This window comes from Neofelis nebulosa, chromosome 2, assembly GCF_028018385.1.
Source record: "Neofelis nebulosa isolate mNeoNeb1 chromosome 2, mNeoNeb1.pri, whole genome shotgun sequence".
Lineage (NCBI taxonomy): Eukaryota > Metazoa > Chordata > Mammalia > Carnivora > Felidae > Neofelis > Neofelis nebulosa.
The window spans coordinates 82,213,638-82,229,169 of record NC_080783.1 but is presented as its reverse complement, the minus strand read 5'-3'; the positions used below and the strand labels follow the sequence as shown (position 1 = coordinate 82,229,169).

Genomic DNA, 15,532 nt, shown 5'->3' with positions numbered 1-15,532 from the left:
GAGAGAGAAGGAGACACAGAATCCGAAGCAGGCTCCAGGCTCTGAGCTGTCAGCACAGAGCCCGACACAGAGCTCGAACCCACAAACTGCAAGATCATGACCTGAGCTGAAGTCGGTCGCTCACCCAGGCGCCCCCCCATTTTTATTTTTTATCAAGGAACCAAGAAAACCTGGCATTTGTTCCTTAAGCGGTGAAAAGATGGCAACTGATATAAATAAGTATCTTAAACTTTTTTTAAGGTGAGATTGAGTTACAGCTCAATAGACCAGTGTCATAGCTGGATTTCTGAATTTCTTCTTGCCCAAGTAAGGCACTTACTCTAACAATATGTTAGCACATTGGTATTCTTTAATGCAGTGGAGCCCTGTGTATATTGAAAGATTATTGGCATCTTTTGAGAAAGGTTGGCGTGTCTGTGTTCCTGTTTAACCTGAATATTAGTATTAATGTATAGGTCTGAGAGCTTATGAAAGGACTCCGGACTGTGATGCCTTTGGAGAATAACGAAAGGCAGAATGCAGGATGATTTCATCTGCTTTCAGCAAGGAGCCTTCTATACCTCAGGTCACTGGAATCCTGTGGCCCTGCAGGCACTGTGCATGTAAAATACCCTCCTTCTCATTCTTGGTTTGGTTAATGTTGCATGAGAGCCAGACAGTAAACAGCTTTAATCAGTTAAAATGGAAAGGATGGATGCCAAATCAACATTTCTAAGTGGGATTGAGGGCACTGCTTCTGATGATGTGCTTTTATGATGTCTTATCCATCTTTCTTGAAATTGTTATTCTCCCGAGAACTTGCAAGCGGCAGTTTCTAGATAGCAGATCGTTAAAGGTGACTTATATAGTAAAACTTTACACGTGGATCATATTTAGGCTGAAGCCTGCGTATTTGAGGTGGAAAAACAGTCCTCTGAAAGAACTCAATTACAAAGCAAATTGCAGGATCAGTGGGAAATGACCCCACAGGTCCCTGAAAGCAGGGGTTCGGCAACACAGGAGGGCTGCATTGACCACCCCCCCACACCCCACCCCCCCATCCCGCCCTGCTGTTCGCCAGGGTCCTGCAAGTTGTTCTCCAGGTTTCCGGTTCCCTGGAGCTCTGAATGGTGCTCCAGCTAGGACTTGGAAGTACATTCAGAGCTGCAGTGTCTGTGGGAGAATGTGGAACTGAGCTATAAGCTGCAAAGGTAATTACTGGTGACGTGTGTATTGGCAGCTTTAATTCTGGCATTTGTGACAGGTTACATCTTGTGATTTGTCTTATGTACATAATAAATTGAAGAGAAGTAGGAGGCATTTCTCAGGTGACGCATCAAATAAGAATGTGGGCTCACTTGACAAAAGGCATCCTGCCATGGGGTTTTTACTTTCCCTTTGGCGTTTGGTGGTTCTTCATCCAATCTGCAAAGAACACATCAATTTCTGTGTGGTTAGTCAGGCTCAAAATAGTAAAAGACTTCCAGGTATCCCCACGGATCTTTCCACTTATAACACTGTGGATGGCAAAGGCTGGAATTCTCCATCTGCTTTGCCTCCTCAGTGCCAACCGCTCTGTTTGGGAGTCCTCCCTGTCTGGCACCCTCCAAACTCTCACCCCTCCCTATGACCATACTGCAAATGATTCTCATGGGATAGCTCTTCAAAGAAAATTTACCTAAAATGATACTTTACTCCTTCAAAACATATACATGAAACTAGGGAAATTGGCAAACTTGCCCCAGATGACATGTTAACCACATCAGAACCTCAAAATGCCCAGAGAGCTGTGGTAAGCAATCAGTTAATTCGGAGAGATGATTCTGGCTGTGTGCCAGATACTGTTTTAAGTGCTTTACATGTATGAATCCATCTAATCCTCCTAATAACCCCATGAGGTAGGCACCATTATCTCCACATTAGTGGGGAGGAAACAGGCACCAGAGAGGTTTGGTAACTTGCCCAAGGTCTCACAGCTGGGAGGAGGAGTCAGGTTTGAAACCCAAGCAGTCTGGTCCCAAGGTTTGTGTTCTCAAGAGCTGGCAAATATCTCCCCAGAACAGTGCTCGGTGTGGTGTGGGCTGCGTCCGGGAGGGGGGGGGCAGGGGGGGGAGGGGGCGGGGTGGTGGTGATAACCAGCAACCAGCCTCAAAAACCCTTTTGTAAACAATTTATACAAAGTTTTATACCTTTGCATACCTTTGCGTTTCTGTGTTTTCTCCTTTCAGAGGAATCTGAGAATTCCTTGTTAGTTGAATTACATTAAGCAATCAAATGCATCTAGTAAAGAATCATCAAAATAATAATGAAAGCGGATGCCCCACAGCAGGAGTGCCTGCTAATGCACCTTCTAAAGGAAGTCTGCAGCCACTGCAATTGTCAGACTCTTTTTCTGTGTAACAGACACTCAGAAGCTACAGTCACTCCTGTCAGTTTCGTACTATTTGCCTTAAGAATTTAACTTCACTCATGTTGACTTTTTTTTCCTCTTTAGGACATTAATTATCTCTGGTTGCATTTTAAAATATATAACCTATGTCCTCTGCTGTTTAAGCTCCAAGTGAAAGCAGGGCTCTCTTGCCCCATCTGGGCCAGCTGGAACGGGAGGTCTGAGGGGCACTGGTGGGGTCCCCTCCCCCCCACCCCCCAGGTCTGTGTGAGGCCTTGGAGGAGGCTGCTCAGGGAGCCCTGTTGATAGTAGCTACCCCTACCTCACCTCCAGCCTTGTCAGGATGATTAATAGAGCCTCATTTTAGTGCTTTAGGTTTCAAAAAAGTAAACATGCCAACCATACCACACATGCATATGCAAGTCCGACTGCAGAAAAGGGGCAGGAAAGCACAAGCGGGGTCCTTGTGAGCACCCCCCACCCTGCTTTACCACAGACTCCCTTTACCTCTGCCTCTCCTGTCTGAAGGTGCTTCTGATGGGCTACTACAGAGTTGAGAAGGACAGGCTGATGGCAGATTTGTCTAGGTCTTGGGCAGCTACCTCCTTCAGTCAGTGCCATCGTGGCTGCTGGCCTGCAGACCCCAAGCACTAGCCTGGCTTCTCTGCTGCCCTGCAGTGCCCCCTTCTGGGACATGCACGCAACAGTAAAATACCCCTGGAGCACCGGCTCTCCACTATAGCACCGCTGAGTTAATTCCAAAATAGGAATAATGATGGACTTGGGACCTGGATCCAACTCGACTTCATACTGACCAACTGTGGGATTATGATCAAGCTGTTTGGCTGTACAGCGTCTCAATGGCTTCGTCTCCATACCTGGATTAGGAGATTTCTGGTCCACCACTCTCTACCCTTCACTATTGGTTGGAGGATCAGATGAGAAATTGTGTGCCAGCATTCTATCAAAGTGCCACTTAAACATAAGAGATTGTTATGTTAAAAGACAAAATTCAACTGAGTACATTTTAAAGATCTTACTGGCCTTATGCAATGATTCATGAACTGGGCAGCATGAATCTAGCAGATAGAAAGGAGCTCCGAGGAGCAGTACAGAATGAAAGACTTACAGGCAGAAGGGAGTGGGAACAAAGGGGAAAAAAAAAAAGAAAAAGAAAAAAAAAGGGCAGAGTAGTTGTGGCAAGGTCACTTTCCTTTAGAGGATGGCAGGGGTCCCTCAGGCAGATTACCTAACTAGTGCTGACCAGGTGATTCCTGGTTGACTGGTTTAAGATTCCATTTCTGGAAGAGCTGAAACTGAGTGACCGTTTGGGCTTAGCACAAGTGACTCCTTTTGGGGCCTGTTGTATTGTTTTTAGCAGTTATTGTAAAAAGCTTCCTAGGAGAAGGTATTTGCACCTTGGACCCCGATGATGCCTTTACCTATCACCCCCGATACGTAGCAGAGAAGAGTATGGGAGACCCTGGGAATTGTCTGATTCCACCCAGTGAGATCAAATCTCATTGTAGCTCTCTGTTTAGGGTCCTTCCTTTCCCACACCTCCCCGTCCTTCCTTTTGGGGAAAAGCTGCTCTTAGGCTGTTTCACAGGGTAAGAATATCCTCAACCTGCAGTGAGGAGGGTTTGGGGCTGGTGTCCCATTTTGGTGCCTGGTGTTCATCTCTGCACCTGGTGTCCATCATCTCTGTGCCTGGCGTCCATTATCTCTCTGCCTGGTGTCCACCTCTGTGCCTGGTGTCCCATCTCTGTGCCTGGTGTCCATCCCTGTGCCTGGTGGCTGTTCGTATCAGGGCTCAGCTGCACTCAAGGTCCTGACACCTCATGCATCAAGTCCATTCTGCATCTCAGAAATCACAGCTACTTCGGAGGGTCTACGTCCCAGCAGCATTTCATAGGAGCTTAACAAGTTCCCCAAAGCGAGATGAGAGGCACTCAAGGAGTCACTTAGCCAAAGCCGGGACACAAAATCCTACTCAGCTGCTGGCAGCATCTGGAAACAAGCTCTCTGCTGCTTCTGCTGCAAAGAGTCTGGTATCTGAAAGCTCTCCTCCTGGCACCACGCTGGAGGCAGGTACTCACTGTGCGGGGCAAGCTCTTCTGTCCTTTCTGCGTGGGCCTGCTGCTCATAAACAGATGACTTACCACCGTGACCTCCACTTTCTACTTGTCTTCTTTCAGCCGTAAACCCAAGAGAAAACAAATCCAGACAGGTGAACTAACCTGTCCAAGGTCACATGGTTGGTCTTGGCTCTCGAGCTCAGATTCCTTCTATTACAGTCTCCTCTGTTTGCCCATCTCAATTTTCTCATTCCTAATTTCCCCTATGACTTGTAAGTAAATAGTGTCTTTTAAAGTGGTTTTCACTTTACTATATTAAGCCAATAAAGTGGGGAGTTCTTGGAAGAAATAAAGTGTACATCACCAATACTTGGAGTAGAAAAGAAGGCTACGGAGGCACATTAGAAATCATCTGTTTCCACCCAGCAAGGGTAAACACTCCCCTCACGTCACACACGGACAGCCGGAGCCCAGAGCTCCTCACTCCAGCCACACTTCACTCCACTGCACCAACCCTCAGCCTGCAAAGACAGAGGCTAGTGACGGTAACTGATGGCGGTGGGTGCCTCTCTGACATCCCTGGGTCAAGCACTGCGTGATGGTTAGTCGCGTGGAAGTGTTTTGTACACATGTGAACTGTGTGCCAGGAACCTGGTGATCAGGACTGGACCTTGGCAGTTCATAATCCAGAGTTCCGGTAGCTCCCACTCTTCTCTGGAGTAACCGAGTGCCTCCGTGGGAAGTAAAGTGCTTAGTATATCATGCATGGCTCATGATAATAGCTAGTTTTTCAAGGGATGGATGAGAATGGCACTGTTATTTTCCCCACATGCAGATAAAGAAGCTGAGGTATGGGGAGCTAGGGAGCGGCAGAACTGGCTGTACAGTCCATATTCTTAATCATTTTTTTTTAATTTTTTTTTCAACGTTTTTTATTTATTTTTGGGACAGAGAGAGACAGAGCATGAACGGGGGAGGGGCAGAGAGAGAGGGAGACACAGAATCGGAAACAGGCTCCAGGCTCCGAGCCATCAGCCCAGAGCCCGACGCGGGGCTCGAACTCACGGACCGCGAGATCGTGACCTGGCTGAAGTCGGACGCTTAACCGACTGCGCCACCCAGGCGCCCCTTCTTAATCATTTTTTAATGTTTATTCAGTTTTGAGAGACAGAGAGAGTGCAAGCGGGGGAGGGGCAGAGAGAGGAAGACACAGAATTCGAAACAGGCTCCAGGCAGAGCCCGACATGGGGCTCAAACCCACAAACCGTGAGATCGTGACCTGAGCTGAAGTCGGCCGCTTAATTGACTGACCCACCCAGGTGCCCCTTAATTTTTTTTTTTTTTTTTTTTTTTTTAGAGAGGCGTGGTGGAGAGACAGTGTGTGAGCTGGGGAGAGCTTAGAGAATCCCAAGGAGAGAGAGAGAATCCCAAGCAGGCTCAGCACTGTCAGTGCAGAGTGTGATGAAGGTCTTGAACCCACAAACTGCAAGATCATGACCTGAGCCGATATCAAGAGTCAGATGCTTGACTGACTGAGCCACTCAGGTGCCCCTAGAGTCCATAGTCTTAACCAGGTTTACATGGTTACCAAGGAGCATAGAGAGACGAGGCTGAAATCATGTTTTACTCTTAGACCAGAGCTTATTCACAGAACCTGAGCGACATACAGGAACGGTTGAAATCTCTATGTGATAAACTCAAAATGTTAGCATTCATTCACTCTTTCCGGAAATATTTGAGCACCTATTTTGTACACAGCGTTGTTTTCAGAGCTGGAGAGAAGTGGTGAATAAGGCACGACAGTCTTTATTCTCTTACAGGCAAATGACGAACGAGTGAACACTACTTTCTAATATGATCGAATACATTTAAGTGCTATGAAGAAAGTAAAACAGGCTGCTGTGGTAGCAGGTGGCTTGGTCTCCTTGGAACCAAGTAGTCAGGGAGGGCCTCTGTGAGTGACAGAAGGAGCCAGCCATGCAAAGATCTGGAGACAGTTCCAAGCAGAAGGGACAGTAAGTGCAAAGGTCCTGAGGAAGATTTTGCTTGGTGTGTTAGCGGTAACAGAACTCTGATTTTACACGAAGAGTTTTCTCCACACTGGCATTTCACTTCCTCATTGACCTTCAGCAAATTAAAAAGATGATCCATATGTTTGTGTTACCTTCAAAAGTAGGAACTAAATTCGGAATAATCAAGAACTTCTTTCCTGGGTTTAGAAACCCACCACCAAAGGCATTTGAACATTTTTGTAGCCAGCAATTTTGTAAGCAGACCCATAGCTTTGTAGTCCATGTTTCAGTGCTTGCTCCGAAACCCAAGCGAAAGAGGGCAAACAATCCTAAGAGGATGTGTTTTAGACAGCCCGGCAAATTCACGATGATCCGTGGTCCCTGAGAGTGTAAGGCAGCATACTGAGGAATAAATATGGAAAAGCTGATTCGCTGCCCAGCCTCAGGGCCAAGCACTCGCCTGAAGGGGCCACCTGTATCTTTTAATAGTCTTCTCAGGGACATACTGCCTCTACGGTGTGTCACTTGGAAATTTTGCTCGCTGCCCAACACACTTTGGAGAGGTTATTTCAACTTTCTGCTGCTTTAGGATTCTGTGATTGGTGGACTTCCAAAACCCAAAGAAACCTATGTGTTCTTGGCCGCCCTTGGTAAGCGTGGAGAGAATTTCACTACACAAAAAGCAAAGGTTCTGGATTTTGTCAGATAATTCTTGCGCTGACATTTTTGGGTGTCCCCGAAGCGTAACTCTGATAGCCGTTCTTGCTGTAGCTGCTGCCTGTTCTGTTCTTGGTTCAGACTCATTTCTTGCCAAGATCCACCAGGAAAGAAGTGTTTCCCGCTGCGGGCCTCACACAACTAAATGGCACCAGACTGAAGTTCCCTGTTCAGTGACTAATTAGCCCGTGGCTTTAGGAAGTGGAACAAAGGATCTACATTTTTGTAGGATGTCACTTGAAAGTGTGAGCTGAATAGCGTCAGCTGTTCAAATAGCAAAGCTGGATACAGTGGGGTATGTGGAGGGGGTGGGTCCCGGAGTGAGGTAGCAATCCGGGCAAGAAAGGTCTGGGTTTCTCTGAGATTTAAAGGGCTAACACAGAGGTGGCTGCACATTTTATTTTTCCCTAAAAGGAAGACTGATTTCTAAATGGGTGAAGGGGAGGGGAGCTTGGGTGGCTCTTGATTGGTTAAGCGTGCAGCTCTTAAATTCGGCTCAGGTCATGATCTCACCGTTGGTGAGTTTGAGCCCCAAATCAGGCTCCGTGCTGACAGTGCTGATCCAGCGTGAGATTTTCCCTCTCTCTCTCCCCCACCCCTGCTCATGCTCTCTCTCTCTTTCTCTTTCAAAACAAACAAACAAACAAACAAACAAAATGGGTGAAGGTGAGTGGGAGGTACAGGTTTCTAGTTATGGAATGAATAGGTCATGGGTATATAATGTACAGCCTGGGGGATATAGTCAATGGCATTGTCGTAGTTAAATGGTGACAGATGTTTTCTACGCTTGTGAGCACAGCAGAACATGTTGACTTGTTGAATCACTGTGTCATACACCAGTAACTAATGTAACATTGTGTGTCAACTATACTTCAATTAAATAAGTGAATGAATGAATAAATTAATAAATAAAATAACTTAAAAAAAAAGAAGCCTCATTTTGTTGTTTTTAGAGCACTACTCATGTGAACCTGGGTTGTGGAGAGAGTTAACATTTCTCTTCCTTTGTTCAGGTGAGGTAAGGGCATGGCTTAGAAGGGAGGGACGCCTCTTGGTGGATGTGGGGCGGGAGCTGTTCCAAACTGAACCTCTCCCCAGGCTTGCTTCTGCACCTGAGAAATGAGAAGTTGGATGAGATCCGTTTCCTAGGCTTGCCTGTAGGTGAGTAGCACCTGGGGTGCTTATTCAACACCACTCATCTCTCCAGAATCAGAATTCTCAGGAGCAGTGATCTGCCTCTTGAGCAGGCATCCCCAGTGACCTTCCTCCTGAAGGATGTCTGGGAACAGCGGCCTGCAGGATCTCTGACAAGTCTTCCGGCCTCAAGACCCCTGGCTAAGTCTGGAAGGCAGTGATTCCTAACCAGTTCTGAGAACCTAACGTCTTTGCAAATTTAAGGACAGCTGTGGATTCTCTCTTTAAGAAAAATGTATGTAGACACAGAATACCGAATTCAGTTCCAGGGTCTATGGACCTTGGTTAACAATTCATACCCTGAAGTTAGCTCTCAGAAGAGAATCTAAGCCCGTAGCCATGTGCCTGGCATAAAGTGGCAACTCACTGAATTTTATGCATGCCTCCTAGCCCCTAGGATACACTAGTATTATCTTCATTTTATAGATGAGTAAACTGGGGCATAGAGAGATTAACGTATCTTATTAAGAGGCAGCTGGATTTGAACCCAAACATGCTGATTCCAAAGCCAGTGAACTTAAATTCTGAGCCTAATAAAGTGGTTATCAGGTTTGCCTACCTGAATTCATGGCTCTTGTCGACCCTAATATTGCTGACCTGTTCCCTAAACCTCTCCCATATTAGTTTCAATTAACTGAGCAGCTACTATGTACCAGGAACTATCCTAGGCACTTTCCACACATATTGAAAAATGTGCTCAGAAAATGATGTACAGTATTAACACACACATAGAATCCTGTGTAAAGGTAGGAAAAAAAGGTAAATTATATCCCAAGGCTCGGAAAGTTTTTTGGTTATTCTTTGGATAATTTCTCTTCCACTATGCAATCAGAGAACTAGAGATAGAAAAAAACCCTGAAGATTTCCTAGTTCAAATGTCATTTTCCTAGGTACCAGGAAAATAACACGCATGATCATTTGCAAAGATTAATTCATTCTAGATTCTTAAGAAGTCTATCAATAGTTTTATCCTATTTTCAGCACTTTAATACCATCAAACATCAGTTGGCTCTCTTTGCCCTGCCAGCCTGAGCCATGAGCAGGTGCTTTGTGCTGGCCCTTGCACTTCAAGTGCCTTATTTGACTTAAGCTCACGATCATATCAGACCTGCATATTTCAGATATCCCTTTCTGGCGAAGAACTTCAAGCAGAGATCTTGTCTGATTTCATGCTTACGGGTTTTCCAAGTGGGAGAAATGCACAATTAGGGAACATGCCCAGGGCTACTCAGCAAGCCTGGAGTGGGGCTGAGGGAGGGAAGGGGGAGAGAGAGAGAGAGAGAGAGAGAGAGAGAGAGAGAGAGAGAGAAAGAGAATGAATGGATGCCAGGGCAGAACTTGTGCCTTCCTGATGATGATTCCCAGGCCAGTTGGGTGGCATCACTTCAGGTTGACCCAGCCAAGATCACACACATAGTGGGGGGGACCCTAAATCACAGCACAGATCACATGCTCCACTGACTGTAACCAATACACCAGAAGGGCCCCGCCCACTTTGTGTGGGTGAGACCTGGAGGGGCTCCCGACCTCAGCCCCACGTGCTGGTACGAGTGACTATCCCAACAGCAGGACCCTCCACAGCCCCACCCTGGGACATTAGCCTCCTCACCCACCATACAGGGAGTGCAGCTGGAATAGGGTGCACCTAGGTGCGGCATTCTCTGTAACTTTTTACCAGGTCGGCCTTGCCCAGTGTGAAGCAACCAACCAGGCAACACCACATCTTAAACACCCATCTGTGCAGGACTCACCGATGAAGCAGGATTTGCGGGGGAGGCGGTCCGGGCCCCAAGAATGTTGAGCCTATTGTTGGGGGTGGGAGTGGTGCAGGCCACTTGGCCCTGGCCTCACCTTGGCAGACAGCCTCTAATTATGGCCTTTGAGGTTTAATAGATAGTCCTAGAAGTGTACTGAAATAGTTCTAAGTAGGAATGTTCTCCACGCACCTTTAAAGTTGTACAATGTTTCCTATAGTGGGCTTAGAATGGATTTCTTTAATGAGTCTGCAAATTAACATATGAATAGCAGCATCACACAGCATTGTGTGTGTTTGTGTGTGTGTATGTGTGTGTTAAGGTCATTCATTTGCTCAATGGAAAAAATACACCACACTCTTTGTGTCCTATTTTGACACATGTTTTTTCATGGATTTTATTTTATCTAATTTTTTTATGTAACCTCTACACCCAACTTGGGGTTCGAACTCACAATCCTGAGATTAAGAGTTGCATACTCTACCCACTGAGCCAGCCAGATGCCTCCCCCCTTTTTTTTAAATGTTAGGGCTTCAGTGAGAGTAAGTGGCTCAGGTCATGAGCTCTAAGAGGCCTGGAAAGAGCACGGATTAGAGATTTCAGCAGAGGACCAACCCCAAGTCCCATTTCTGTAGAAGCTCTATCCCCAGTCAAGGCTTCCTGGCTACAGGACTCACCAGCACCCCGAATGCCCCACGCTTGGCTCAGCTACTAGCTGTGGGATCCGGGGTCAGTCACACAAACTCTGGGCTGTTTCCACAAGTGCAAGGCTGGCAGGAGAGCATCGTATTTCTGAGTACCCCTGCCTGTGACATCTTCGGAAGTTAAAGATTTGCTTGACAGCTTATGAAGATGTCCAGGGGGTGTCGACTTCCCACAAGCCTGACAGGCAACCAGAGGGTGGTAAGCAGTACAGACAGGATGGGTGGCTTGGAAACCTAGCCTCTTGACTCTGGGTTCTTGCTGGTAAAGCGGGAGAGATGCTGGAACAATTCTGGCTTGGAGAGACCATCAGAAGGCTGGACTCAGAAGATTGGGCCACACCTCATTTGTGCACCAGAAATTAAGTGAGCACACGCATCGTTTAAGGCTCTGGTTATTTAACAGCGTACAGAGGAGGTTCCTCCCCTTTTGGGGCTTACAGTCTAGAGGTGGAGGTGGGGGGGACATCACGATCTGAAATGATCTTATTTATAGCTTAATGCTATTCTACAAAAGGCTTTGGGGCCCATCTGAACCCACGTGGGTGAGGCGGGGATGGCTTAAATGAGGGATGGTCAGAAAAAGCTAGAGTTCTTCCAGTTCTGAACTCATTGTGCCCTTGGCCCAATCATTTTTACCCCATAGGTCTCAGTTCTGGGTTCTCGATTTATGCATCCCACAAAGAAAGGGGTTGGCTTCCATTCTTGGCGCTGGCTTGGTCGGTCGGTCGGTCGGTCGGGTCACGCTCTGTGGCCCATCTACCGCGCCGGCCAGGATGGGACCAGGCCGTGCCTCCCAGGCACTGACCGACCCCATCAAAAGATTCCTGAGGTTCCCAAAGGAGCCGGAGCTCCGGGCGGCTCGCTTGCGGGCGGGGCCCACCTGTCCGGGCCGGGTCCCCTCGCGGGCGCCCCAGGTGACTCGGGCGGGGAGGAGCCGCGCCCCGCCCCGCCCCGCGCGGCCGCAGCCAACGCGGGCCCCCGGCGGGCGCGCTCGGAGCCGGGGCCGGGAGCCGGGCTGGTGCGCGGAGAGGCCCGGCGGGCGCGGGCCGCGCAGGTGAGCGGGGCGGGCGCGGCCAGCTGGGGGCGGTGGTCGGCCGGGGGCGGCGGGGCAGGTGAGCCGGGCGGCGCGGCTGCGGCGGGTTGTGCAGGGCCCGCGGAGCAGTGGAGGGCGGGGGTCCCGAAGTCGCCGGGAGGCGAACAGCTGGGAACATCTGGACTGGACGGGGGGCGGGGCAGGGGGGCCCGCGAGGGTCTCCTGAGTGGCAGGGCGCCGCCGAGCACCGCTTGCGTGGCGCTGGTGGGGAGAGGAGAGGCTGCGCGACGGGGCTGCAGTTGAGAGCGCGGGGCTGGGGCGGGGGTTCGCGCCGCGCAGGAGCCGAGAGAACTCCCGCCTCTCCCTCTGCGGCGCCGCTGCTGTCTGCCCGACTCGTACTTTTTGCTGGTGCTGGTGAATAAGCGACACATGCACATGGGTTAGTTCTTTACCCGCGGCTTCCGAATGGCTGAGTGTGCGCGGCAGCTCTGACTCAGGGGCCTGAGGTTGGGAGGCTGCAGGGCTTTGTGCCTGGGGGCGTTGTGCCTGGGGGTTAACGGGTGAATGGGCGGCCCGGCCAGCCGAGGGAGAGGGGGAAAGGACTAGAGTGCTGTTTTAAATTCCGGTTGCTAGCTGTGTGGCCTTGAGCAACTTACTTAACTTGGCTGATTGAGTCTCCGTTTCCTCAAAGGCAAAACGGGTATTATAATCATTAAAATAGCCTTAAGTTATGTGATATTCATCAAGTCCATGGCACAAAGCTTGCTGGAAGTTCTCTCCGTTTTTCCCCCCTATGTGATAATGTAACACTTTATGCCTCCCAGAGGTCGCCACACATTTCTGAGCAGAAGGGAGATCCAGGAGGCTCAGATTACCCTTTTGTAGGGGGAAACCCTGATGGTGGTGGTGGTGTGTGTGTTTTGGGGGTCCCTTTTTTTTTCCCCACTCTTGATTTGTTCATTGCTAGGCTGCCTCCTCGCAGTCTTACTTCCTGATACCATCCTAGAGGCAGGAGAGGTGCCAGGACACAGGCACTTAATATTGCCTGATGCAGTACAGAAACTGATTGGGTTACATGAATGACATAGGCTGAGGGCTCTGGCTTCAGGCATAGCTATATCCAGGGGCTCAGATAAGGCTGCAGGACTCATTCTCTCTCATACATATCTTGGCTCTTTTCACCCTCTGTGTTGACAGGTTTTTGGTATGGCGTGACAAATAGCACTGGCACCTGTAGGTTTATCTGCTTCTTCAGAGAGAGGGGGTGGGTGAGGTGGGGGTGGAGAGAGTCTTTCTCTTCTTGCAGCTCCTTTATCCTTATAGCAAATCTTACTGATAAACTAGACCAAAGCCAGGCCAAGCCATCTCGGTGGATAGGGAGTGGGTTTCCATGATAGGAGTGGATACTTCACCCTGGTGCCACCAGTGCCTGGGGCATTAGTTCAGCTCCAATTCAGCTGTTGGAGATTGAGGAGGGGCAGTTCCCAGTGGGCAGATGAAAATAGGACATGTCCATTGATTGCACTGTCTCTGCCTTTGCTCACGAGCACCGAAACGAAGTCCATAGTAGAGTGTAGACAGCCTGGGTGCCGTATTCAGTCTGGCAGTCATTGTCTTCATCTAAGGCATGGAAGGCATCCTGTGTGTTCGTCTTTTCATTCATTGTTTTGCTGTTCATTCATTCAACAGACCCAAAATGGAGTCGCTCGTGCTAAGCCCAAACTGAGACTTAATTACAGTATCCCAGGGCCTCTGCCAAGGGTGAAAATGCTTGCTCTTGAGAAGCTCACAGAAAGCAGATGCGGAGATGACAGTGCCTGGAACTGTTTAACTGTCTGGGGATGTCGTGAAGACTTCCCGAGGAAACTGTAGTTGAGCTCTAAATGGGAGATGGCAGGGCTACTCTAGGAGAAAAAGCCTGAGGGGCTTCCCAGGCCACATGGTGGGATGTCAGTGCTTGCTGTTGTAAATAACACCGTTAGGTGAGTTACTTAACTGTGTCACTTAAGAAGTATGGAGGTAGGAGGTTCAAGCGGTCACGGCTCCAGGCTGGATTCTCTCGGTTTTCCCTGCTCTGCCACAGGTTGACTGCAGCTGCGTCACGGCTTCAGGTGATAACATCCCAAGCAGAAAGGGAGGGCTTGCTTCTCAGTGTTTCTCTAGATAACAAAGGATGAAATTTCCCAGAAGCTCCCTATGGCATTAGGCAGAAGGGTCACATGCCCACCCTGAATCGGTCACTGATAAAGGAGAAGAAAGCGGGCTGTGATTGTGTTGTCCAAGCCATCTTCTGCAGCTGAGAGAGGGGCTCGGCTTCCCTGAGCACATTGATGCCCCTGTCTGAACAAAGCTGGAGCTCGGTTGGCCAGGAAAGAAGCGAGGCTGCCTACCAGGCTGTTCGTCAGGCCGTCAGTCAGTGGTTTCTCCCACAGGCGGTGACAGATGAAGAAAGGCCTGGCCTGTCCGGGCAGTCAGGAGAAGTTCAGTACAATAGAAGTACAGGGCGTGGCTGAGGGGAGAGAGGAGCTGAGGCTGGAGACAGGCAGACGCAGGAGTACCCCATGTTAGAGACCACGCTGGCTGTCACTAAGAAGTGTAAATCTTGGTCTCATTCCTCCAAGAACTTACACTTAAAACCTGGAGAAGTTTTTCTGAGTTTTTCATAGTCTTGTTAGAACAGCAACAGTGGCTTACTCCGTGGTGATGATTCTGTAGGGGTGGCTTTAGGGTAGGGGGTTTGGGGCTGCATGTACGGTTTGAAAAAGCCTCACAGCTGTCCTTCTCTGCCTTCCGCTCCCCACTAACTCCCCTTCACCCTCTCCCATAGCCTCTGCTAAGAACACTTGCTTGCTCTAAATCATGGCTTCGTTTCAGTATCGTTAGCTGTCTTCAAACTAACAGGCTGGGACTTGGCGCACATGTAGTTAGTGGTAGATCTCAGATGAGAAAACAGTTCTCCTGACAGTAAATCCAGTGGATGAATACTCAACAGTTCTTTTAGTAGGAAACCAGCCTCTATTGCCTATTGCTTTTAAAGCCTTTAGGCTGTTTTCATTTGAAGTATGAAGTGAGTGCTGCTTTTTGTTTCCATTTGCTATGGTGGACACTGGTGGGCATTTGGAGTTAGAGTGGGCAACCAGGGATGCATCCTCGGTATCTCGTTAGCACAGAAATTGGCAAAAAGACTCGGTCACTAATCTGGAAGAAAGGAGGGAGTGGATGGCAGCATATTTTGTTGTTTCCACCGGCAGTGCTGCTATGGGATGGCCAGGATCCTTGGGAAAATGTGAAGGGACGGGGTAGGGAGAGATGCCTCGGGAAGTTGTTGATTCACAGCTGTTTATTGAGCATCGACTTGTGCCGGACCCTGTTGCGGATGCCGAGGATAAAAGAGTACAGGAGAAAGACAAAGTCTCTCTTCTCATGGAACTTACAATCTGCTGGAAGGAGACCTATTTATTTACGTTTTATCTCATATTTCAGGTGTTGAGAAGTACTATAAGAGAAATAAAATAAGTTTGCCAGAGGGGTGGGTGGTGGAAGGATGGGCGGAATGAGCGGAGGGGAGTGGGAGATACAGGCTTCCAGTGATGGAACCAATAAGTCATGGGGATGAAATGTACAAATAAGGGACATAGTCAATGATATTGTAATAGTGGCATATGGTGACAG

At 48.8% G+C, this 15,532-nt stretch overlaps 1 protein-coding gene across 4 annotated transcripts in view; it reads left to right on the top strand.

Moving 5' to 3' along the window:
* Window positions 1-11,774: 11,774 nt before the first annotated feature.
* LYPD6B (LY6/PLAUR domain containing 6B) overlaps window positions 11,775-15,532 on the top strand; it is a 185,804-nt gene continuing 182,046 nt past the window's right edge. Inside the window, exon 1 of one of the 4 annotated variants that reach the window (XM_058715340.1) lies at window positions 11,775-11,881. The gene's annotated coding sequence lies outside the window, so the exon portion shown is untranslated. Of the gene's footprint in view, window positions 11,882-12,229; window positions 12,300-15,532 lie in introns of those variants that run through there. The other 3 variants (XM_058715331.1, XM_058715341.1, XM_058715334.1) reach the window with 3 other exon arrangements.